The sequence below is a fragment of the Canis aureus genome, chromosome 5 (assembly GCF_053574225.1).
Source record: "Canis aureus isolate CA01 chromosome 5, VMU_Caureus_v.1.0, whole genome shotgun sequence".
Lineage (NCBI taxonomy): Eukaryota > Metazoa > Chordata > Mammalia > Carnivora > Canidae > Canis > Canis aureus.
The window spans coordinates 25,871,504-25,897,732 of NC_135615.1; the positions used below are offsets into that span (position 1 = coordinate 25,871,504).

The window sequence follows — 26,229 nt, forward strand, 5'->3', positions numbered from 1 at the left end:
TCCCTTTGGGGATTTTGTTTTTCTAAAGTAAATTATGTTTGTTCACTGATCAAGAAGTAAACTTTTAATTCTTTCTCTTCAGGACATCACAATTGGGGTCTGAAAATTGGAAATAAAGGGCCCATACTAGATGCCTGTGAAACCATTCAAGGAACTAATCATGAATTTTCTAGAAGGTTTCTGTCCCAGCATAAGAAAAGGCAACAAGAGGCTCTATCTATAGAGATTGCAGTGAGTTCCTAGATAGCAATCCAAGACGTTCGCCCCGCTGATAGTCTGCTTAAAGAAATTTGCAAAAGTAATGGAAAAACACTGCCAAGTCTGTATCATTACTCAAGGACGACTTCCAGAATTCCATGCACGTCAGCTCCTTGGGTATGTTTCCCTATGATATGAACACGCCAGTTGGTCATGCTACAAAATTACGTATCAAAAGGCAAAGTCCAGATGACATTCTACTTTGCTAGTTTTCGAATCCCGACATCAGATCTTAAGATGAAATCAATACCAAATACCACATTTTGACTCAGGAATCTATAAGTCCCCCTCCCCCAGCATGTCACAGATTCCATGGAGCATCTTCAATCACCAATTAAAACAGGCTTTGACGTTTAATTTGCTTATTTCTTTAAAAACACACCAACGGATCTAACCCCCTAAACAAATAAGAATAAAAATAGGATTTTGTGCTAAATTATAATAGCTGTTATTCTAAGAGGCTGAATATCATTATATCAAAATTCCCCATAGTTGACTTTTTTTTAAAGCCATTTCTTCATTTTTTGACACTACATCTGGCACAATGAATACAGATGATCATTTGTTTATGTATCTGTCTAACTGCCTTTCCCAAACACAGCCAGATGGAGTCTTTCAGAATCAAATTAATTTCAGATTAATTCACTCTGGACCCACTCCAGTTTCATGACTCTTCGCTTTGAGGCATCAACCAAATTGATGTGAAGTCATGATCTTAAAAGAGCACAGGTTCCTCGATATCAAGGCAGGAGAAGACAGTTCAAGTCAGGGGGCGCCCCCCGTGCCTGGAAAGGAATCCATCCTAAGGCCGGACCAACACTTCACCATGTCAGAGTCATCCCTGAAGAATTTCCTTATGGATCCACATAGGATCATGGTTAATTTCACATCCAATATTCACAATGCCTTGGGATGATTCCAATAAGAATGAGTGACCTAATTACTAACATCAGGACCCACGGCATTAATGGTAAACTTGCCACGTACGCAGAGTCAGGTATGACACACGTGAAGCGACAGAGTTAATTCTAAACACCCAAAGTGCACATTCCCCCTCTCCAGCTGTAGCCACTGAAGGAACCAGACACAAATGTAACCAGGCTTTGCATGCTGTCAATCTCGGTGGATGCCTTTATTACCGTACTTGTTTCAATTGCAATTTGGGTTTCCATGGAGACACAACAGTCAGCTCTAGAAAATTATAAGATAAATGTCAGGTGGTGATAACGGTGTTAATGAAGCTTCGGTGACAAGCAGCTCTGTGCTTCAAATAATAAGCTTATTTCTATTAGCATATGCATAACCTGTCAAAAAACCTGGAAGAGAGCATTAAAAATGAAATATCTATCTATCTATATTTAAGAGGAGAGGGGATAGACCCCTCTGGAGTGGCTTAAATTTGGTGGGTCAACCTGAACAAGAAAAAAAAAAAAAAAGTAATTGCAGGTTTCGAGAGAAAATTAGGCACCAGTGATGGCTCCCAATGATGCTTTCACTGACATGAAGAAACACCTTCCTTGGCCCAGCAATGGGTGGAATTCTTTTCTTAAATGGTGGTTAATCTCTTTTGTTTCTGGAAGCTAGGAGCTCAAACACACTACGTCTGATCATGGCAGATTGCAAGCTCCAGAGAAATAAATGCCAAAGCCAGCCTCATGGTAACAGGGTTGACGTAGCTGATCTCCTGCCCTTCTTCTGTAGGTTGTTGGCTAACTATAATTGGATTGCTAGAACCCAGGATCTGAAACCACCTTTGAATAGCCTATAGCCCAACGTGTGCCACTGAGATTTTCCTAGGAAGGACCTGTCAGGACCAAAAAATCTGCCAAGTGTGGATTTCTTTAAGTTTGATGCATTCAGAACACATGGGCTCATGCTGTGGACCTGTGGATGGCAGCGCGGTGCAAGGCCAGATTTCAGAAAAAGTAACTGCAGGAAAAATAAGTTTCCTTTTGTTTGGAAAAGATGATTCAGACACGGAACACATTTTTTTATGTTCTCTTCATTAACATCCTTAAAGACCCGAAAGTATGAAACGGGTGATAATCCTGCCAGCCAAAGACAAAAGAAAGACCTGCCCATGATAACCTCTTCACAAGTACGTGCTCTCTGACCTTGCCATAGCGCCTGCTTTTTTTTCTTTGATTCCACTGTATTTTTCCTTCATTTATTTAACAACCCTATCGAGTGCCAGGCAATGTGTTTCAAAACACAATGATGAGTAAGACATAGTCACTGCCCTTATGCTTCTCACTGCTTAGTGTCTTGTGCAACCAAATATCCAAGAGTTGTTTTTTTTTTTTTTTTTAAGATTTTATTTATTTGAAGGAGAGACAGAGCATGAGCAGGGGGGCAAGGGGACGGGCAGAGAGAGAGAGATGTGAACTCCTTGTTGAGCAGGGAGCTCAACCCAGGGCTCGATCCCAGGACCTTGGTATCATGACCTGAGTCGAAGGCAGACACTTAACCAGCTGAGCCGCCCAGGTGCCCTGAACATCCAAGGTTTTGAACCAAGTATCACAATTTTTTTTTTCCTGTCCAATGTTTGGTTTCTTTTGAAGTGACTACATGACTGTTTTCCTGAGGCAAAGCAGCTCTTTTTGCTACAACTCTACACTGGGAGGCAGCTGGCTGCTCAAGCCCTCCCCTCCCCACCCTATCTCTGTCTGGATTGCTCTAACAAAAATACCATCAGCTGGGTGGCTTGTAGACAACAAGCATCTATTTTTCGCAGTTCTGTTCTGGAGGCTTTAAGTCCAGGATCCATACGCCGGCAGATTTGGTGTCTGATGAGAGCTTCCTGGGTCATGGGCGGCCGTCTTCTCACCATGTCCTCATGTGACAAAAGGGGCGAAGGAACTCTCTTTTATAAGGGCACCACCATAGGACGGTTCCACCTCCCAAAGGCCCTCCTGATACAATCACCCCGGGCATTAGATCTCAACACATGAATTTGGGGGAAACAAGGACATCCAGTCCAAAGCATGCTCACTGGTACTCTTGACTCCTTACCTCCCACTCCACCTTCCAGGAAGAAGATGGATGGGGTCAAACCCAAGTTTCATGTGCTAGGGCAAAAACTTGTGATGAAAATTTTGAAGAAGTTACAAGTTCTTGTTTCCCCATGGAGCATTTTTCTTTTGAGAACACTCCCTTGCAACTCGGTATGGCTGGTAGACCAGGTACCAGGGCCGCCCCCCAGCCCAAGGAGTGGGTGCCTCTCCCAGCTTTGCAAGATCCAGCACGACAGAGGAGATCCAGGGGGAAGTGGAAACAGACTGAGTGGCTCAAGCCTAATGCTCTGGTTTTGAGAAGAAAGGCTACATTATTTTTCCTAACAGCCCGTCCCTACAATCTCCCCTCCTTGACTGAGATCACCATGAGGATATGAAGACCCAAGGATCTCAAGCTAGGGTTTGGTCCACAAGAAACAGCCTCGGGCTTCCTTTCAGCATCACACAGGCTCACTTAACACATGAAGATCTTGTGGCTCCCCTGTGGCCAAGCTGGCTCTCCAGAGACAGGGGTCCCATCCACGCCATGGCTTCTAGCCGCACACAGCATCCCCTGTGCACAAATTTGGTACATGTGCCGGTATAGTAAAATTGACAGAAGACTCCAGAGTTCAAAATCCTCTCCAACTCACTCCAGAGTAAGGAATTAATATATTCTTCCCTCAAAGCCAAATAAAACAACATAGAACAAACCAAAGACTATCAAGAACAACAAAAGCCTCTAATATCATCACACACTCCCATGCTCCTGGGTTTCTCTGCCCATTATCCCACCCATGGAAAGGGGATGGGAGAAAAAAATAGCTCGAGAGGGCATATAAATCCCAAGACCCTAGCAATGGGATTCTTCAATAGGGCCAAAGTGGCCACCTGAATCCGGGGACTTCTAGAAAGGGAAAGTCATGAGGTTTACATTTAATAACTCAACTTGAACTATGGCGCTTGCTGAAAACTTTTCAGTTTGTAAGTCAAGCATCATGGTACTATGCTACTCAAAACTGGATGAAGCGGCATCAGTGGTCATGGAAGCAAATAGATCATAAACAGCGTACCTTTGACCAATCACGTATATAGTCTCAACCTTTCAAGAGCCTTTTTTTTTTTTTTTTTTCCTATTTATCACTACTCATTTTATTTTGCTCCTGTTAGGACTTTTTCACCATTTCACGTCAATCCTAAAAGGCTTTGGAGAGTCAAATCTTGAGACCGAAAAGTCACCTGCCATGATTATTGTTGGTAAAGTTACTGGAATAATTACTGTTATCTTTAATAACACCACCACAAAGCATATTACAATAGTTCTTCAATTTTAAAATGACAGCTCTGAACTGGGGCAACCAAAATTACGATCATAATTTTCCAGAACTGACAATATTTGCTAAATAGACTCCTCGAAGAGAAGGAGGTTATACGCGTGGGAAATAAATAGGAGATTACAATTTAAGTGTGGCAAGAGCTTTAACAGTGAGTTCAAAAGTGAAAGCAGAGAACAAATCGCTGCCTGGGTTTTTGGGGGTTTTGTTTTGTTTTTTTCCTTCTCGCTGTTGCTCAATGGTGAGAGGTTTGATGATATGGTGACAGGTGCCCACTGTGACCAGCATCATCCCGCCCTCGCTTCGAAAGGGTATTACAATCAGCTTTCCAATTCTGTGTGCTTGTTGTTATAGACAATGTTATGAGGACAATCTGATCAAACACATTGGAGATATTCCCATAATCATCCACGTCAGTAGAAACTATCAGGAAAGAAGCCTTTCTAAGATACTATGGAAGAGATCATAAGCTCCTCCGGGACTTGGGGTGACAGGGGTCATGGTTCTATGAGAACAAGACACACGAGGGAAACAGCATCGCAGTCGGTAATGCTTAAATGCTTAAAACGTCCACAGTGTTAAGCCATGGACAGTGTGATACCTATGATCTTGCCTTTTGCTGCAGGTCCACTTTGCAAATAGTCATGATCTGTTTTTCTAGAAGATGGACGGAGGGAAAGCAAAACCCTCTGCAAAGAGTTGTGTCTTCCGTTACTGAAAACAACAGTGAAACAGAAACAGGACTGATGCTGAAACCCAAAAACCCGTCAAGGACAGGATGATACCGAAATTTTAAAAACAACAACCCGAGTCACTATGAAAACGATTTTAATTCCCCTCCCAAGGTCATATGGCATCAATTTTGGAAACCACATTTCCCCTGGGAAATATAACTGTGTGAGGTTTTCTGTGAGGTTTTCCACGGTATCATGAATATATTTAACAGCACAAAGGCACTGGGATTTGGGGGATCAGCTGACTAGAGAGAGGACACCTGAACGCATGAATCCCTGAGGACAGAGTGCATTCCCATGGAGGGAGAATCTGAGATGATAATTACGTACGTGTAACTACACATATGCTTTGCGATCAATTTATTTTTCAGGCTTGCACATAGAGGTTTCATTAGCGACCCAAAGCATTGTGACCTCTGTGGACACCTTGGCAACCTTCCACCTCAGCACAGAGGGATCACAGTGCAAAGCACAGAAAGATCTAGAAGTAAGAGGAACACCAGATGTGTCCTGAAGCTATGCTCAGAGAGAGCAAACCCTCCATGTTTGCTTCAGCACTGCTTCTGGAAATCCCGCAACCCACCCACCGCCCCTAGGCCATGAGGCTTATAGTCATGTGTACTTCATTTATATAAAAAAGGATTTGTTCCTTTAGGGATTTTCACCTAGAGGACATAAAACCTAAAGATCTGTGGCTTCAGCTGTGTGGGAAAGTCAAACGCGTTGGCTGATGAAGGCAGGGGATCTCCTTAATATGCACATTAATAATTCAGGTGTGGGAGGGAGGCATTGGGCGTAAATCAGTAGAAGGTTCCCCTGGTAAATGGGTTACTCGTGATAAATGGGTTCTAGCTAGGAGGCAGTTCACCTGTGAACCTGGGATGATGAGATTTACTGAGGCAATTTTTAATTCACTAACTGGACATTATTGACAGGCTACCAGGGTTGTTTGGGGTTTGTTTTTAAGACAACAATTGATAACGAGGGCAACTTGCCTGGCTGACTGGAGGGAGATACTGGTCTTTTTTTTTTTTTTTTCCCCCTCCCTTAATTAACAATAACATTCAAGACCCTGACAGAGAATAATGGTGAAATAAATTATGGAACCACTTATGTATGAAACCATACATTATTAAAACTACTCTAAATGGGTCCTTAATCTAAATAAAGATGGTCATTTTAGGAAGCCAAGCATCTCAGGAATTAGAAAGGACACAATGTTATTCTGACCCAAAATATAAAAGGTGTGTCACTTTGCCAGGCAGCCAAAGTATCAACCGTCCTTGACTTGTATTATGATTCACGGATGTCTCTGCCGCTGAGTCTCAGCTTCAATTAGTTACAGCCCCGTCTTTTTGTTGGCTAAAGACAGGGGAAAGAAGCAATCAGGCAAAATTCACTTCCAATATTTACACTTGGCGTATCCCAACCAGTCAGCAAAAGCAATTCCATCCATTCTCTACAGTGTGAGTGAATGCAAGGACCGCCTGTGGCAAAGCGTGAACAATGATGCACGATGGGTCACGGCATAGGATTCTCTTCATTGCTAAAAATACCAATTTTAGGATGGTTAGGATACCTTTCACTCTGTTAGTTTTAAGACCAGGCATCTTAATGAACACAGTAAGAAAAAGCACAGGAACCCCTATTAAACCAAGTCCTTGCCATACAGGTTCCACTTTTATGGCTGCTTATTAACTTCATGCAAATAAACAAGAATGTGGGGACTCTGGGGGCAGCTCCAGTGGTGCAAAGCTCTGGAACTCCTTTAATGTCAATTTTATGTCAACCGAACGTGTGTGGAGTATCTCCAACACCATCAGGGCAACTGTCATTCTGATGTGTGGCTCTCTATGCGGGGGGGGGGGGGGGGGGTTCTTTGCGGCCACCCTGACCCCTGCTCCTGCTGGGAGGAAGCAAGTCTCCCCACATGGGGAGCCTGGGCATGGCTCTGCTTGGCCATTTTACACACTTGTGGTCAGGTGTTCATAAAAATGAATTTCCAAGTGACACAGTAGCTTGCCATCTCCAGTCCACACCATGGAGATAATTATGATCAGAGCCATTTCCTCCCCAATGAAAGCAACCAACAGTGATGATATACACTCCTGTCACTTACAGGCCACGTTCAATGCAAGAGAGATCCACTCGCCTCACATCTCTTGCCATGTGATTATGAAACACTGAGCTCAATCGTTTTAACAGGCTTACCCTACTTAACAAAGACATCCTGGTTTGTATGCATGGGGGCCATGCTCAAAAAGGCTTATGGGGACAAGCTTTGCACAAGCATTTTATTTTTTAATGACTACAGAAGCTCTGGGGGCTCATCATATTAAAAGAAACAAAAAGGGAGGGAAGTAGCATTGGTTTTTAATTACTGCTACCTCTGAAGCTAACAGTGTTAAAGCAAGAATTCTTTAAACATTCAGAAACCAACCCAAGTGCAGACTTGTGGACCTGGCCAGCCATCACAATCTGCCCCATACCACCGTGGCAGGCATGAGGATTTCTCATGGATGGGACGAGGTAGAAACTATCAAAAGTTGAAATTCCTCTCTCCAGGGAATCACGTTTGCAAAAACAAAATCCTGAAAATCTCAGGGAGTAGTGTCCCTTCAGTGCATCGCCTCTTGCACTTCTGTGTCGTCATTCTAAAGCATCTGTGCGTCTTTAGGCAGAGAGCATGGCACGTACAAGGGATGGGTGGGTGGATGGATGGATAGATAAGATAAAGAATCCACCTCAGGTCCCGATCTAAAATTCTAATAACCCCTTGTAACGTTTATTAAGGCAACATCCAATCTGAATCCAAATTTGTAAAAACATATTTGCCATTTTGCCTCTATCCTTTTCTTTTCAATAAACATCCAATCTGATGTAGTTCTGGCTTCATGAGCTACGGCCTTGGGCCGATTGCTAAACTGCCTGATTTTTTCACCTAGGAGACATGAGAGAGACCAGGCCAAGATAAGACTACTCGGATAAACGTGCTTAGGCAGGTGGCTGCGGGTTGTAAATGGAAGAAAGCTGTCCAGTGACATGGAGAGTCAAGGTGCCTCTGGACTCAGAGCAAAGAACCCTGAAAAGACCTCCCAGATCATAGGAAAGATTCCACATTTAATCGTGACTGGCAACGATTCATATATGGAGCACACCTAAGCAAGTGGCCATCAGGGCATGTGGTTCAGTGACCCAACAATACACTTCTCCTATCCACTTTGTGCATAATCTTCCTTAGCCAGCCCACCGTGAGCAGACACACAGGACACACAAGGGATAATAGCAATAAACGGAAAAGGGAAAACAAAGTTTCTTGTTTGCATTGTAACAAGTGTTTCCTCCCTTTATGATAAAAGTTGTATGCCTTAAACTTTTTTTTTTTTAAAGATTTTATTTATTCATGAGAGACACACAGAGAGAGGTAGAGACACAGGCAGAGGGAGAAGCGGCTCCATGCATGGAGCCCGATGTGAGTCTCGATCCCGGGACTCCAGGATCACGCCCTAGGCCAAAGGCAGATAGATGCTCAACCACTGAGCCACCTAGGCATCCCTGTGTGCTTTTAAACGTACACCATGTTGTAAGCCCAGTATATGCTAATAAAGCCAGAAAAAATAAAATTCAAATAAGTCTGATTATTGAGGTTGAAACATAGCTACATTTATTATTTTATCCTTTTTTTTTAGTAATATGCGTAGAGATAGACACATTTGTTACATTAAAAAAAAAGATACCCTGGGATCCCTGGGTGGCTCAGTGGTTGAGCGCCTTCCTTCAGCCCAGGGTGTGGTCCTGGAGTCCCGGGATCGAGTCCCACATTGGGCTCCCTGCATGGAGCCTGCTTCTCTCTCTGTGTGTCTGCCTCCCTTTCTATGTCTATCATGAATAAATAAATAAAATCTTAAAAAAAAAAGATACCCTAATGAGAAGCTTGATCAATTACGTGTTGAGCCCTTCTGGAAAAATTCATATGATTGCATGTAAAATACTAATAAGATATCATTATTTGAATCACTCATTCATTCATTCATTATTTACTGAGTACTACAAATTGTTTCTAGAAGTGCGATGAATGGAAATGAGGGAGGGTGTTGATGCCAGCCAGACCCTAGTTGAAATCCCAGCTCTGCAGCATTCTTGCTACATAACCATGAGCTAGTTACCCTGAGTCCCAAAACCTTGTTCTAGAGAATGGGTTTGCGAGGACACCTAACTCTGTGCTGTGGTGGGGATTAAATATGGTATGGCACTTGCCTAAGGGCCTTGGAAAGAGTAAAGGAGCTCTCACAGTTTTTTTTTTCTTAGTAAACTAAACTCGAATACGGAAAAAAATGCACAAATGAGTAAGGACTAATGGTTTCTGATGCAGGGTAAAGAGCAGTACATAAAAGCCACATTTTATTTTAAGATTTTATTTATTTATTCATGAGAGACACAGAGAGACAGAGGCAGAGACACAGGCAGAAGGAGAAGCAGGCTCCATGCAGGGAGCCCGACGTGGGACTCGATCTTGGGACTCCAGGAGCACACGGTGGGCCGAAGGCAGGCGCTAAACCATGGAGCCACCCAGGGATCCCCTAAAAGCCACATTTTAAATGGAAGCCACATGGCCTAACATATCATAAGCACCCAAGATACTAAATGAAGCCTAGCCCATGCGAAGATGATGCTACAGCAAGAAGCATGAAGGCCCTTTGTCTCTAGGAGAGAGGCCTGGCTGGATCCTCTGCACGCTACTTGGTTCACACTAGGGTGGAAGGGAGCTCACTACCCCTGCTCTCTCCGAGCAGTCGCCCTGCATCTACCCCGGTGCTCACTTCCTCTCTGCTTCCCCCCTCAACATCACCCCCCTTCTGGAGCGGCTGATTTGAGAATATAGATTTCCCAAGAGCAATTCCACCCTTTAGTATCTCCACCCCACCAAATGGTTCTGTGCGAACACTCTTACCTGCTTCTCACATTAAATGTAATCACTCACCAGGCAATCGGGTTCCCGAACGTGGGAGTCCCACACACAACCTGCTGTTATTTGCTTGGTCAGCACAAACCGCATCTCCGAGCCGCTTCTGAATCCCGATGCCCCTGGAAACCTATCTGAAGCGCAGCCAGCTCTTTCGGTGACACATAAAAGTATCTCTGCCACACAGATGCCTGAGACTCATTTGTAGACCAATTACAGGGCTAGAGCGGCAGCAATGTTTTACATTTGTTCTGTTTTGTATTTTTAGCCCTGGCTTTTTCCTTTCGTGGATTATGGTAAATACAACATTTGCTTCCAGAATGTGGGACTTGCTAGGATCATAAAGGAAAGTGCCTAACAAGCAGATTACCTTTGGCTATTGCATTATAGGGATGCAGACAGTTACACTAAGTGGCTGGCTTTAGTCATATTCCAATTCTATTAAGCTGCCTTGCTTAGAAACCCAGAAATAAACAAGGGAGCCTCGGTACATAGTTGTGTTTTCAACTTCTGGCCCCCAATCAGCACGTCCCTGGGAGGGCTTCACTGTGGAGGCTCCAGAAGGGGGAATGCTCTTAAAAAAAAAAAAGGAAAAAAGTCTAAGTTTCTGTAACTTTGTTCCTGACATTTCTTTCTTCCTTTACCATCATGTCATCTGCTTCTCTCAACATTCAGCTAACAAAGGAGTCTGGAGAACAAAGTAAAATAAGCACCATAATTCTATTGGCGGCCACGCGCTGCCCATCTAGTAGAGCCAAATGCTAACCACTGCGCATGCAGCACTGTGCTTTGTCCTGAGCGGATGACATTCCCTGTGACTTCAACTCCCGTGGCTAAATCTGTTAATTCCACATCAAATTACAATTTGTCTGTTTTGCCTAATCGCCCAACTACACAAATCCTGGCGAGGGGAGCGGGACAGATTTTCTTCTCCTCTTCCCCACCAGCCTGCTGCCATCCTGACCTTGCCATACATGAGCGAGACACTAAGTTGTCAACGTAGAATGCCTTTCAGAGGCAATTACAGTGAAACTTGGTTCCAAACATCACGACGTGTGGCATTTTCACTAGATAATGTCCATATTAGACACACCAACCGGTGGCCTAGAGGGCGAACCTGGAGATGAGAGGCAAATGTGTTGTGTGGCCAAGCATGGACCGTGGAAATGCGGCAAGGAGCTGGCGGTCCGGGCCGTAATGTCAAGGACACCTGGCGGTGCTGTACGTTACTCTTGGACAGCTGTCACCTGCGAGTCTGTGCATTTCACAGTCCCGCCCCCCCTTTTTTTTTTGAGGAATAAGGTAAAGACAATTCAGCGATCTGAAAACAAAAGTCAGGGATAAGCCTTTGAAAACCAATGTATTTTAATAAAAGATGACAATAAATGCAAAGAGGATTCCAATTGTAAAGAGATGCTCCGAAGAGCACTGAAAAGGTTGACGTGGGGTCTGGAGAAGACTGATGTCTTGGGTAAGGATTTGGAACTGGGGGATACATGGTGTAACATATTACAGGGCACACTGAACTGTGTGCGGCGTAGAGGCCACCGATGTCAAGTACACAAGGTTAGAGATTAGAAAAATGTGATGAAGAGGGGACAAAAAGACATGCGTGTTAGAAGACAATCCATCTGCGGTGAAAACCATTCCAAACGTAGACATCCTAAATGCTGACAAAGGGAAGTAGATAGTAACAGCAAGAAATATGTGGTGTGAAGGCAAGCCAGCTAGGCCGAAGCGTTGCATCATCTGAATGGGAAAGCAAGCATGAAACCTCCAGCTGTGCTGAGAGAGTCCCCGGGACCTGGAAAGAGGTACATGTGGGGTTTTCTGAACCTCTCCAGCATTTCAAGAGGTTGAAGATTTTTTTTTTTTCAATACAGCAGAATCATGATTGTTAAACACCGAGCAAAGTATTTGATTGACCTGGGTGTCAGGATCAAGAGAAAGGAACAGGAGAAAGATCCTTAGGAATTGGTGGACTGAGGACACCATTGGCCTCTCAAGTATCTAAGTGACATGGAATCTAAGAGTGACAGGTGGTGACACTCCAAAGACAACAGGAAGAAGTGCAGGAGGCAGCATGGAGGAAGTCCTCCTGGGGAGGAGGGCACACCTTGGCTTCCCTGTAACCTGACCTAGCTGACCTGACCTTAAATCCCTCGCCTGTTCATGCTGCACACGATCACGGAGTTCTTTTTTCTGAGCGTGTACTTCTAAGCCCCTGTCATCACCAGTCTCTTCAGGATAAGCCTCTACATACGCTTAATCTTGACATGCAAATTATTCACCCTTGGATCCGACTGGCAATTCCCATTCTTTCCCGATTTCCCCTCCCAGAACCCTCGGGCACAAGCTTTCATATCCTGTTGTCTGCCTCTGCACATTTCTTCCTTCCATTTCTGTACCCTAGAATTAGCTTCCTACTCCATCAAGAAGCAAATTACCATTCAAGGTACAGAGAGTGATTAATTCTTCTCCAAACCAACCATACAGTTCTTGTCCATATAAGCCGTCTGATGAATAATCACATTTTATGTAATCCCGTATATTTTCATCTTATACATTTACCCGATTATTATATTATTCAACAAATTGGGACCATGTGGTATGTTAAGATCTCTAGCCTCCTTGGAGTCCAAAGACCTTGGTTGGAGCTGCAACCCCACTGTTCATAAACAGAGCTATGGAACATGAATACATATCTGGGGGATGGTCTTTCATTAGTGAAATGTTGCCTGTAATAATCTGATACATCACAGCTGCTTAAAGGATTGTAAAAGATACGGTATGTGAAAGTCCTCTGGAAACTACAACAATATTATGCAGCTGACCCTTGAACAACATGGGTTTGAATTTGCGTGGGTCATTTTATCCACACATTTTTTTTTCCCCACGAATACAATACAGTACTGTCTATGTCAGGATTTTTCTTGGTAACATTTTCTTTTCCCTAACTTACTTTATTGTAAGAATACGGAAAATAAAACACAGAACACATACAAAGTATGCATTAATCAATGGTATGTTATTGGCAAGGCTTCCAGTCAATAGTAGATTATTAGTAGTAAAGTTTTGGGGGAAGTCTATTAAAGTTGTATGTAGGATTTCTGAGTGTATATAGGGTTGGTGCTCCAAATCTGTATATTGTTCCAGGACAAACTGTATACTACAACCTGTCTTCATCTGTCTCTCTACGTAGACTCTCAGTGTCTCGAGGGCAGGGACCAGGTCTAACAGTCCTTGGGATTCCCAGCTTCATCTATCGAGGCATATCAAGATCTAAGCAAATGCATCAGGAATTAAATAAATATGCAGTGGCTCATTATTTTGCACTTCAAAGTCAACAGCAAAGGGCCTGAGGAACCAAAGCCTGTATTTCTTGTATCCCCTGCATTCCCAGGCTGCCTGGTTTACACCACACTAACTCATTTTCCTCTTGGCTCCCAGAGGGATCTTTTGACGATGCAAACCTGTCTCTGTTGCTCTAGCTCCTTTGGGTAATTTTCAAACTCTTCAGAAGCTCAAAATATTTTAGGAGTGGGTCAGTGGCTAATTCCACAGCCTCTCTTTTATTACCACTTCACCTGCCTCTCAAAGTCTGCTCGGGATCCACTGGTTTCCAACAGACAGAACTCACTCTTCCACTGTCCTACAGTGTGGGGCTGCCTCAGCTCCATTCCCTTGGCCAAATCCTATTTGACCTTGAAATGTTCTTTAGGGAACTCTTCTCTATCACTCCAGTCCCTGACTCCAGAGTAGGTTAGGGGGCACTGCACTTAGTATATACAAGATATAGGACGTAGGTGGTAGGCTCCCTGACAGAGGGGGCATGCCTTCAGATATTCATTCTCAGAGCTCTGGCCGGTGCCTGGCACAGGGTGAGTGATTAAAATTTATACTGAATGAATGGCTCTATGCCTGAACCTTAAAAAATTAAGACTGTGACTCTATTTTTAATGCAAACAAGCGATGGGCATGATTTCAGAAAATTATAATCTGACAAATAGGAAGACATTACATCTCAAAGAGATGCAAATTTACATGAAAAGCAGAATTCAGTACTTTTTACATTTCTTCAACATGTCAAAATGTTTTTTTTCATGATTAAAGATATATTCCTTTAAGATGTGGTATATATAGAAAATGGAATATTACTCAGTCAAGAAAGAATGCAATCTTGCTGTTGGCCACGACGTGGATGGATCTAGAGAGAATTATGCTAAGTGAAATAAGTCAGTCAGAGAAAGACAAATACCATATGATTTCACTCATATGTGGAATTTAGGAAACAATACAGATGAACATATGGGAGGGGGTAAAAAGAGAGAAAGAGAGTGAGCGAGCCAAACCATATGAGACTCTTAATGATGGAGAACAAATGGAGGGTTGATGGAGCAGAGGTGGGTGGGGGATGGGTGAGATGCATGGGGATTAGGGCGGGTACTTGTGATGAGCAATGGGTGTTGTATGCAAATGATGAATCACGGAATTCTACTCCTGAAACCAATATTGTACTGTATGTTAACTAATTAGACTTTAAACAAAAATTTGAAGAAAAAAAACCCAAACAAACATGTTCTCATAAGATGAAATCAGTCTTGTCAAAGCAAACACAACCACTGAAGAAGAGAGTTGCTTGAGGCTAAAAGGTAGACCAAGGAAGAGTGGAAAATGATTCTAATATCCACAGGGTTTCACCAAAAAGCACACTAGATAGATAAAATGGGCCATTTATATATACACCAAGGGATGAAGTCTAAAATATAATTCCTGTTCTTTTGGACACTTAGAAATGGAGAAACATAAAAATCTACCAACCAGATTTCTTTTAAGGCAAGCTTAATTATGGCTCAGTGTTTCTGATTATCTGATTAAGTGGTGAGGCTGTTTTCCAAGACAGAATGTTGAGCTCACCATCCCATAAAAATTAGAAGCGGGCATTTTTAAGTGAAATCCCAAGGAACAGTTTCTGGCTTAACTCCTAGAAAATAATGCTGATGAGAAACTGAAGATGGTTTAGTCTAGAGGTGTAATAGCGGGGGTAAAGAGAAGGGGGTCTAATTTAGGGTGCTGGGAATGGAAAGAGGTGGGGGTAAAGGATAGGTATGTGTACAACTAGAATTTACAGGATAAGGCAAGTAACCAGATGTGGGGGTGGAAGGGAGAGAGAAGAGGAAAGTAATCAAGATTTGACAGGTTTTATTTATTTATTTATTTATTTATTTATTTATTTATTTATTTATTTATTGATTTTATTCATGAGAGACATGGAGAGAGAGGCAGAGACACAGGCTGAGGGAGAAGGAGGCACCCTGTGGGGAGCCCAATGCGGGACTCGATCCCAGAACTCCGGGGTCATGCCCTGAACCAAAGGCGTCCCAATAGGGTTTATAGCCTAGAAGACTCGAGAGGATTCTTTTTGGCTGACAGTCATATCCCCTTAGACGAGGGACCAGAATAATAATGGAAAAACGTATACACTAACTGCACTGAAATAACTCACAAAAATTGTTGATAGTAACTTTTCCCCTGTAGGTCTCGCTTTAACATGAAAATTACGTAATCTGCATGAAAGTTTCATACCGAAAAGTAACTGAAATATTTATAAGGAAACACTAATATGGCCTCTTTTAGCACATAATGCCATTAATATTCATGTGAGGTTTTTTTTTCAGTTATTTAAAAATGGTTCAAAAAATAATCCTGAATTTAACAGGACTTCCTCTCTCATTCTTTTAAAACTATTTTCAACTCTATTTTGCAAAGATAAGCCTTCCTGAAATGCAATTTTTATAACTTAAAAATTTACAGTTACAACTGAAGTCTGAAGATTCACAAAACATATGAAAGGATTTAAAGGTACTGGCAAGCTCCAAAATCCCGGTAATTTTTTCCCATTGTTTAAAATTGTACTGATTTCCATATAAACGCAGCATTTGCTCGTTCTGGTTTCTTTACAAGTAATATTCTCAGAAGCAGTATCGTTTCTGTAGATACTCTCTATACGAGCTGGTTGCGAAATTCTCAACGTGATGATGGTAATTCATTTTCATGACTTAAGTAATTGAGCCTATCTTTAGAGTTATTAATTATAATTACATTATACTGTATTTCCAAAGGAAAATAGAATAAATAAAATGTAATCACTCCAACCATACTGTAAAAAAACAGTAATTACATATTAACTCCCATCAGTTCAGACACAAACCACTGCACTGATTTCCTCCCATGCATTCGAGGCTCAAGTTACAAGATAAGTGTGGACTTTCTCTCCCTTTCGATGGATAATTTACAGACTTTCCCAATCACCAGGGTTCCATCTGAAATCATGAGCAGTTGCTGAGAAGGGAACATGGCTCTGTTTGACACACACAAGAGACGGTTTCCTACTGCACACATGCCCTTCACTTTACCATCCCAGCTCCCTGCAAAAGAACAGGGTTTGATATACGCTCAACAACAGCAGTTGGTGACACCTGCCCAAATCCTTTTACAATAGAAATCTGGCAGCGTCTACCCGGGCTAATCTCTTCTCTGTTAGATTATACATTCTTGGAGGGTTAGCTTCAGTTTTGGTAACCGCCATGGCCCTTGGCACCATCCTGCACATTCTGCGCCCTTGGACTGTGTGTCTGCAGAGTGAATAAAAGAAAATCGCCAAAGGAACAGATATAGGGAAGCACGTAAGCACTGTGTTGCTTTGGACACCCCTGGTGCTTGCAAGTTCCCTGTGCTTCGGCTGGAAGCTGGGCCTAGTGGTTGAGAGCTGTGGGTGGGATACCTCACAAGTGTCACCCAGCCTGGACCCCCTGGGGCCTTATGCCTCAGTCTCAGGGCAAAGGCAATTCAATTTTGTATCTCCGTTCATTTTTTAAGAAACATGCTAATATTTAATAGGTACACAGCTTAAAGAAACAACTGCTGCTGGGAAGTGAAAAATCTCATAATTATTACTGTCAATATTTCAATGCCTCTTTTATGGGAATTGCCACATTCTGCTGCAGCACAGCTTCATCAAGTGCTAACTTTGTTCAGATTATTGTTACTGTCCTACAATGAGCATTTACTGGTAGGCAGATCCACTGGTAAATAATGCATTTGTAAATTCCTATCATCCTTTGGGTGTACAGTACAAAGGGGCACATTTGAAGGTTCCAAGGTTACAGATCAATGAACGAATATGGATAATTCTATTAAGAAAAGTTTATCTGTTTGTTGAAATGCAGGTAGCAATGGTTGTTGAAAAAGGTCGATAAATTATTTTGTGGAACTTCATTTGCCTTACTTTTTTGGGGAAAGCCAAATAAATACATATATCCTGGGTGCTTCTAACTAAGAATAAATAATGATGATGCTAATCAGAGCTAATCCTTACTGAGAGCTTATTTATGCCAGGCCTCTGGGCAAGCATTTAACATCTATTAACTTGTTTAATATAGTCTATATCCCTATTAAGTTAAGTACTATTATCGAGGTCATTTTATACAGGAGACAAATGAGTCTAAAATGAAGTCCCACAGCCACAGAATGAAGAGAGAGAGTTGTGATGTGAACACAGAACTGTGCAACCCTAAAAACAAGGCACTGCACTGTACTTATGCACAGCGCTGTGCGGATGTGGCCTCTACCCTCTGGGGTTTATAAGCATCCAGCTCCTGAAGAATGTACCTTACATTCAGAGTCCCGGAGTCACAGAAGGGCAATCCCAGGAGACCTACTGAGGAAGATCACATAGGACATTTCTAACTCACTCTAATCTACTGACTTCTTTAAAATTCCCAAGGGAGGATATTCCGGTATTGTCAGCAACAGGAACCTGTAGCAGTCTCTAATATCTCAAATGATAAAAGAAAAAGTTCTTGTATCATAACTTTTATTTGAATTAATGTACTCTGGAATCATGTATTTTCCAAGTGTACCTTCCATTTCCTTGGGTTTTTCTCATGTGCATCCGTATAATACATGTGTACATGTGCGTAATACACACATTCATTCAAACTAGGTAGCATTTTGAGAACAAAACTGCTAATTTTATCTGAATACACCTCTACATAATTAGGTAATTAACCCTTACTTTATGGCTGGTTGACAGCAAAGCAGCAGAATGATATGCTATCTGAAGTAGAGGGGGCTTTTGCTTCAAAAATTCCAAATATTCTGTAGCATAATAGGGGATATTTTAAGTGCTATTTAATACTACCCATTAAATTTTTGTTTTAATTCATGAAGTCGGATGGGCTCAGCATGGGGAAAAATCCAGATGGAAGGAGAAGAATTGAATAACACCCGAAGTACTGATAATTACTGTTAGTACCACTCAGCAATTAACCACGTACCTGACTGTGGTCTCTTTGTTATAGGACTGAATTATTTTATTATTAACTTTCATACATGCTGTTTTCCCAACCAGACTGTAAAGTTCTTAGAGCCCAAAACCATGCTATACTTGTCTATCAGCTCAAGAACTTGGCACGGCGCCTTTCTCTTAGGAACAGAATAAACATTGGTGAACTGGCTGATAAGTTGAAAAAATGTCAGCTCCAGGTTTTCAGGCATCTCCCTGAACCTTACCATCCAAGGCTGAGTCACATTTCTAAACAAGTGTAGAACACGTTCCACATCTGCTTCTGTACATTTCTCTATTCCCAGCATCTAGTGAAGTGCCTGGTACATTAGAGACCATGATAAATATTTACTCAGTGGATGCAACTATTCTCAAAGAGCCGAGAATCGCCTGGAAGCTCAGAAGTCCAAGATCACAGGCTTTAGTCCCAGAGAGTCTGATTCTGGGGGTTTAGGGAGAAATCTTAGAACCTGCACCAATGCCCCCAGTGATGCTGGTATTTACAGACCTCAGACAAGTACCGACCTTATCCATCTGCTGCCAAGACTCCCATGAAAGGTCGGGTCAGGGCAGCCCATGCTATTTGGGCAAAATGCAGGGGAGCGGTATTGGCCAATTTTATAAAGGGAAGACCAATATTGGAAATGCACAGCAGCTGAGAGCACCCCTTGCTCTGTGACCTCATTTTGTTCTCTCTTGAGAACAAAACAGCAAAAAAAAAAAAAAAAAAAAAAAAAAGAGAAAGAAGAAAAATAACTATAGATATTTAGAATACTTCTTAGAAAGGCAAGAGTCTTCTTAATAATGTAAATCATGGGCATTGATACAATTATTTTCATTTTCAGAAAATGATAAGTCATGAACTACAGTGGAGACAAGTTCGAAGAAATGCATTTTTCATCAGTGAAAGCTCAATTTTTTTTTTTTTTTTTGACAAACCAAAAGAAACGTAATGTACAGGCCATGTAGTTGGTCCGGGGTTCTCACTTTCGCCATGTCATACACACAAAGCCACAAAAAGACAAGTCAGGGAAAGGAGAAATTGCTAAAAAGAAGTGTGCAGGTTAATAGAGAAACTGCGTATAAATTCTTTTAAGACAAGCACCGAGATATTGATGGTACTGTGGGGGGGTGGAATTAGGTGGTACTTTTAGGTAAGCTGGCATAAAATGTCACAGCACATTGTACTAGAACTGGGGGGTGCAGGTCATGACTTCTTGGGATAAGAGTCAGGACCAGGGACCCAGTCTTCCTCTAGGGGTCACTGGCATCATCAGTCAATATGAAAGCCTACTCTTCAAGAACTCTGGGGAGCTGCAGAAATTGCATTTGAGGATCACACGAGAACCTCAGATCTCCAACAGCACTGATGGTGGGCACTGTGATTTGGGTCATTTATCCTCTCAAGCCAGTGGCCAGAGTGCTTTCAACTTTTTAAAAGGAAAGTATTTTGGGGCATGTGGGTGGTTCAGTAGTTGAGCATCTTCCTTCGGCTCAGGTCGTGATCCCGGGGTCCCGGGATTGAGTCCCATGTCAGGCTCCCCACAGGGAGCCTGCTTCTTCCTTTGCCTGCGTCTCTGCCTCTCTCTGTGTCTCATGAATAAATAAAATCTTGAAAAGATAAATAAAAGGAAAGTGTTTCAATTCAAATTTACAGACACATGCGCGTTCCCCCCCCCCCCCAGTTCTCTGTGCATGGTGGAGGTTGTAGGCAAGGCACCCAAGGATTCTGGGTTCTCTCCGCTTGCCCTACTTTTTTTAGCTCCCACTGCCAATGGAAGCACTAACACTTACAAACAAGCTTTTGCACCAAAGGTCTGTGACACAGCAGGCACCCTCCTGAGGGTACCAGGATGGTGGTGACATGGAGGCATATGGTCCCTGCCTTCACGGCACATGCCTCGCATGGAGGACTGGCTCACCCACAGGTAACCACAAGAGAGGGGAGGGCAGAAAGGAAGAAAGGAATAGCCCATGATGCCTTGGGAGACACTGACAGGGATGCCTGAACGAACCCAAGTCCCACGCCTTTGACCAGGTGAGAGCTGGTTCTATTTGGGGCCTTCCCTGTGGCTCTCTCAAGCTCCCAAGGGCAAGCATCTTCTCAGGTGACACCTGATGACCCACTCTGTCATCACGGGGGCTTTCAGAGCACCCACGAGCAAGTCCACTGTACCATTTTACTATGAATAAGCGGAAGCGTGAGATGTAAACACGAGTCTCTGAACAGTTAACTGTAGAGTCACAGAGGAGTGGGAATGGGGCAAGTTCTCCTTCCTTGGGAACAATGTTCAGCTTTACTGTAACGTGTCCTTCCTTCAGGCAGGAGATGGGGAGGGGAGAGATAGTCAGCTCCTTAAGGGGGTGTGATGACATCCTTAGGAAACCACACACAAATATCATTACGCCTGCAACTGTAAACAGCCAATCACATAAAATACTAACAACAAAAAAAATACACAAGAACCTACGTGTGATAGAAGAAAGCCAACCGTGAAACTGTGACAAACTTTGCTGTGCAAGTACGATGCCTTTCAGCCTCCACTGAGCTCGTGCTAACATCTGTAAGGATCTCAAAGTGCTTTGTAGGTTTGGTCCTAGAGAGTGACTCCTCCTTTTCTGTGAGGCAGTGGTGTCTTCCCTTAGGAGGAGGCCGGGTCAGGGAAGGCCAGAGAGGTAGGCAGGAAGCACGGATGCTCCAGGATGGGGAGGGCTGTGCATCACGGGGTGTGCTGAGGTTCAGATCTCCTCTATAAAGCACGGACTGCTCCACTGAGCATCATCTCCAATAAGGACACTCATGAGATTAAATACGGTGATAGAAATGTGTCTTGGAAGTAGCCTAATGTACATTATTTTCCTCTTGTTTTTAAGAAACATGAGGTTTCTCTTAAGAAATATTGGCTCTTCCGTCCAGAGGCTGGCACATTCCTATCTTCACGTGTACGTATGAGACCTCCCTCCCTTTCACAATGATCATTATCGTGGTCACCATAAATTGCATAATCTCCGTGCAAGCCTCTAAGCTGTGACCTGTGAAGAGCTCTGTGCTTTGACCGTTGTTCTTGGTACAGCCCGAGAGCAGATGCTGTTGGAGCAAAGAACCAGAATTTCGATGGAGATGAAGGTCAACATTTGGAGAAAGGAATCAACATGTCATCGGGGGAAGAATTAGTATTTGAATAAGGGGATCAATATTTAAACGGGGTACACTTGATAGCTCTAGCTTTCTAGATTCTAACTGTTTAAAGAATTCTGATGATCTAAGGTAAGAAATCCAAGTTCTTGACATCTGTTGATTTGGGGCTCTAAAATACTATTATTTTACTGGCTGCTCTCTCTCTCTTAAAGATTTTCTTTCTTTATTCATGAGAGACACACAGAGAGAGGTAGAGACACAGGCAGAGGGAGAAGCAAGCTCCCTGCGGGGAGCCCGATGTGGGACTCGATCCCAGGACCCCAGGATCACGCCCTGAGCCAAAGGCAGACACTCAACCACTCTACTGGCTGCTCTCTTCCTGAATGGTTCCTTATGCACCCAACGATCTCTTGAGGAGAAATAAGATGTATCTTCTTTCCTTTCTAGACTTTCCTATTCAACGACAGAAAGTTCGCTGGAATTCTAGGGTAGAGCACACATGTAGCCTCGCTGTGTTCTTCTAGCTCCTTACAGCTTTATGGCTTCCAAAACAACAGCACTAATTTAATGGCCTTTCCATCCCTCACACGTGGCCCAACATTTCTGCCATTCCTTTCAGTAATACTGTAGGGTGTATAGCCAACCCCCAGTCCCCGAATCCTTAAGTTTTCAGAATCGGTATTTGTTCTGTTCTGAGGCGGAGAAACTTAGCCGGTGCCTGAACAAAGCAAATTTCCCTGCACAAATGACCATCTTTTGGAGGCATGCTTCGCAGAGGCCCCCGGGTCCACTTGGTGGCCCTGTTCTGTGTTCTAGGACACCTTTTGGACGTGGGATTAGTTAACACTGGGTCCATTTTTTTTTTTTTTTCTCCTAGGCAGGCATTTAGCATTGCTTTTCATTTAAGTCTTTTGCCGCTGGAGTGATTTTGCTGCCGTCAGACTGTATTATGGATATTAGGTCTTGAATGAGCTGTAACTTTCTGCAATTGAAAATTTATAACACAGAGACAATTTCATTGGGCTCTGTCGCTGTTTAACACACAGTCCCCTGAGTACTCAGGATCCTGTGGGTTTCTAGGACATTGCCTCTACTGCCCACATTTGCTGAATTACAAAGGTGGTTTATTTTCATTCCTTGGCTGTTCTCTTGAGCCAATCTGGCTTTGCTGTGATAAAAATATGTCTGTACTTCCTTTCCTTGATATTCTACTCCCAGGCATACCAGGCTTTTGCCCTCGTGAAACTATAATCTATTTGCAGAGACTGGCCCAAATGGACAAATAAGATAATGATTAAGATTGGCCTAGAAGCTTGTTTTGGATATTAGATCTTTAGTAAGAAGCCAATCTTTTGCAAGAATATGGATGATTTTCCTCTTCCTTGCAACGGACTACATCCTGGTGGACATGTGAATTGGCAGTGAGATTCGTAAAAACAAAGCAGGAGGGAATGAAGCAGGATATAGCAGGACAACCTGAGGATAACTCAACGGAACCACACATTTACACACAGATATACATCGTACTTTCTGTTTAAAAAGGAAGTCTGAGGGGAGCCTGGGTGGCTCAGCGGTTTAGCACCACCTCCAGCCCAGGGCCTGATCCTGGAGACCCGGGATCGAGTCCCACGTTGGGCTCCCTGCATGAAGCCTGCTTCTCCCTCTGCCTGTGTCTCTGCCCCTGTCTCTCTGTGTGTCTCTCATGAATTTAAAAAAAAAATCTTAAAAAAAAGGAAGTCTGAGTAATCATATTTTCCGCTTTTTTAAAAAATAGAGTTTTTCATTAACACAAAATTTAAAAGTCAATATCCATCCAAATTATTATTCAAAATCTGTCATGATTTTTTTTTCTGTGAATTAGTGTTCGAAAACCATTTCTTTCATTAAGAGCTGTAATTCAGGAGTGCTGGCTTTTATGTCTCACCAGCTGCAAAACTAGATTCTTGAGCCAACCGTTTAAATGGTTGCTCTTTTTCACCATGCAATCTTCTCTTTCCCTGAAGAAATCACCAAGGCCTACTGGCTCCTGAGCTGCAACTAGCTGCAGCTAGTCTAACATTTTGCTTTTCCCCGTCATTACAAGGCAGCAACCACAACATAGCTGAGAACACCTTATGGTGGTTCATGATTCCATCTTCACAAAGTACACAGACAATGCTGGGAAGGTAGTGAGCGATTGAAGAACAGTAGAAGATGCTTTAATTCACAAAATTCGTGGTGGTTATTTGTTATCTTGGAACTTTATGAACAAAGACTGGTATCCAAGTCAGCTTTCATTTTTTTTTCATTTTTTTAAATTTATTTTTTATTGGAGTTCAATTTGCCAACATATAGCATAACACCCAGTGCTCATCCCATTCAAGTGTCCCTCTCAGTGCCCGTCACCCAGTCACCCCCACCCCCACCCACCTCCCTTTCCACCACCCCTTGTTCGTTTCCTAGAATTAGGAGTCTCCCATGTTCTGTCTCCCTCTCTGATATTTCCCACTCATTTTATCTCCTTTCCCCTTTATTCCCTCCATTTCACTATTTTTTATATTCCTCAAATGAATGAGACCATATAATGTTTGTCCTTCTCTGATTGACTTATTTCACTCAGCATCATACCCTCCAGTTCCATCCACATCAAAGCAAATGGTGGGTATTTGTCGTTTCTAATGGCTGAGGAATATTCCATTGTATACCAAGTCAGCTTTCAGAAGAGATCTATAAAGTCCAAGATAACCACTGGCAGCTAACTGGAACCTTTTCTCAGATAGGAGGATGAATTTCAGGGCTTAATTTTTTTTTTTTTTTTAGGGCTTAAAATTTAGCAACCTAATTAGAAAATAAAATTTAGCAACCTAAGCCCTGTAAAGACGTCATGGCAGTTTCTGCTTAGTGATCAAGCCTACAATGCCCATAATGAACCCCAGAGGTTCTCATGCCTCTTGGTATAGTGCATGCTCCATGAGACCAAACATATGAGGGCTGGCTTCCTTTAGGACATATCTACAAGCTCTGAGATCTTTGAAATTGTCTTCTTGTCCTCAGGCTTCTAAGGCATCATGACCCCAACTCCATCCTCACTAGCCTGCCAAATTTTTGAAGAAGTCAAATAGTGAAACTCTCAAGCTGTTTTACTGTGAACTATTTTCGATGGAATTGCAATTTGATTCAAGTTATTTTGTTTTACAGTACTTTTTCGTTAAAAAACCCACAACTCACACGTAACAATGGCTGAGCTTGTCTTGGACGTTCAGTGAGTATCTCTTTGTTAGAAGTCAGTGCACTAAACTGCTATCTTAGGGGTTTCTCATTTCTAACACTGGATGGATCACCTTTCTCTGAGTTTCAACATCTAGTTGTAAAAGAAACCAATAGTGAAAAGGTGTAGGAGAAAAGAGAAAGAAACTGCCCTAGTAATAGACTAGGCTTCATTAATACTTATTCCCCCCAACAATTATTTTAGTTTTCAGTGTTTATAAATACAAATATACATACACAAGCACATATACAAGTACACAAATACAAATACGCACAGACATACACAAGTACCTGCATATAAATACGCATATACAGATGCACATCCATATACAAATGTACACGTACAATGCATCTACACATACAAATGTTAAAGATTATGCTAGTGGGCCTATGAGGAATAAAAAAAATACACTGTACTCTCAAAAATATGTAATCTGGTTGGAAATATGAAAAGCAGTTACACTTCAGAACTCAGGGCCGTTAATACAAATATATATTACCTGTACGTATATATGTATACACACCTATACAGAAGAATATATGCACATGCATACGCACTTCAGATCTCAGTACTTTTAACACAAAGTAGCGATAAATGTCTAAGAAGAAAATGCTATGAGGCATCAGAGAAAACAAAACTACATCATGGCAAGTAAGGAGGGAAGAACAGATAGTCTGTGAAGACAAAAACCGTAGACATGGCTCCTACCTCCTCTTTAGGGATCTCATGAGATAGCTCGTAGCCCAAATGGTTTCATATTAGGGACACTGAGCTGTGGCAATGCTGGCATAGAGTACGTGTTTGCTGAGTGAATGGCTGAATGTATGAGCACAGATGACTGCAGAGCGAGAATGTTCCCTGGGGTCTGCGATGAACTATGAGGGCAAACACTCAGAGTATTACAGGGCTGTGGGAAATATAAAATGCCAACCACTAATAATGTGTACATCATAAAACTGGCGAGACCTCTAAGACTCACTTGGCATCCACAGATGCGACGGTTTCCTTCTACTCTCTTGCTATTATGCTGCATTTTGTGACTCAACATTGATTTAGACACAGCTCCCTGAACCGTATTAATGAGCTGCAACCAGAGGTAACCAAGGGAAAGGCAATTTTTTTTTAATGCACATCATCAGTGTTTCAACGTTTTCTTTTTTCAGAAAATAGTTGAAAAGATGATCCCTGTCCTCTGTTCTGACTACAAATCCACA

General features: G+C 42.5%; 1 protein-coding gene across 14 annotated transcripts in view; it reads right to left on the bottom strand.

The window, feature by feature from the left end:
• CELF2 (CUGBP Elav-like family member 2) overlaps nucleotides 1–26,229 on the bottom strand; it is an 814,981-nt gene that overhangs the window by 173,464 nt on the left and 615,288 nt on the right. The gene's annotated exons all lie outside the window — the stretch shown is intronic.